Genomic DNA, 634 nt, shown 5'->3' with positions numbered 1-634 from the left:
GTCACATATAGAAATTTTTTGATATTTGCAACCATAGTAAAACAAAGACTTATATTTCTGATATTTATTTTATATATTTAAATGCCATTTAACAAAGAAAAATCAACCCAAAAAAATGAGTTCACGTGTCACCTCTGACACGCGTGTCACAGGTTCGCCATCACTGGTTTAGAATAACAACATTTGCAAAACCACAGAGAGAAATCACCCATTGATTTTATGAAACCTGTGACCTCCTTTCTGGTCAAGTTTCCCCCACTAGACTATAAGCTCCATGAAGTCAGGGATTTTCCATCCATTTAGGTCACTGCTATCGTCTCGGTGCCTAGAAGGGTGCCTGGCATACACAATTGGTGCTAATTTTGAATTAATTAATTTGACTCCCTTTTATTTTGCTTTCCTAGTCTAAAGCAGTGTTTCTCAACCTTGGCTGCACATTAGAATCACCTGGGAATCTTTTTAAAATCCTGATTTCTGGGCCTCATCCTCCGGAAATTCTGTTTCTTTGTTACTAATGTTGTGGCCCCACCACATAACAAAGAAACAGAATTTCCGGAGGGTGAGGCCCAGAAATCAGGATTTTAAAAAGATTCCCAGGTGATTCTAATGTGTAGCCAAGGCTGAGAACCACTGC

At 38.8% G+C, this 634-nt stretch overlaps 1 protein-coding gene across 2 annotated transcripts in view; it reads left to right on the top strand.

The window, feature by feature from the left end:
• Positions 1-634, top strand: part of FERMT1 (fermitin family member 1) — a 28672-nt gene that overhangs the window by 25369 nt on the left and 2669 nt on the right. The gene's annotated exons all lie outside the window — the stretch shown is intronic.

The sequence above is a fragment of the Myotis davidii genome, unplaced genomic scaffold (genome assembly GCF_000327345.1).
Source record: "Myotis davidii unplaced genomic scaffold, ASM32734v1 scaffold32, whole genome shotgun sequence".
Lineage (NCBI taxonomy): Eukaryota > Metazoa > Chordata > Mammalia > Chiroptera > Vespertilionidae > Myotis > Myotis davidii.
The sequence above is the reverse complement of the archived record's forward strand: the minus strand, read 5'-3'. Positions and strand labels throughout refer to the sequence as shown.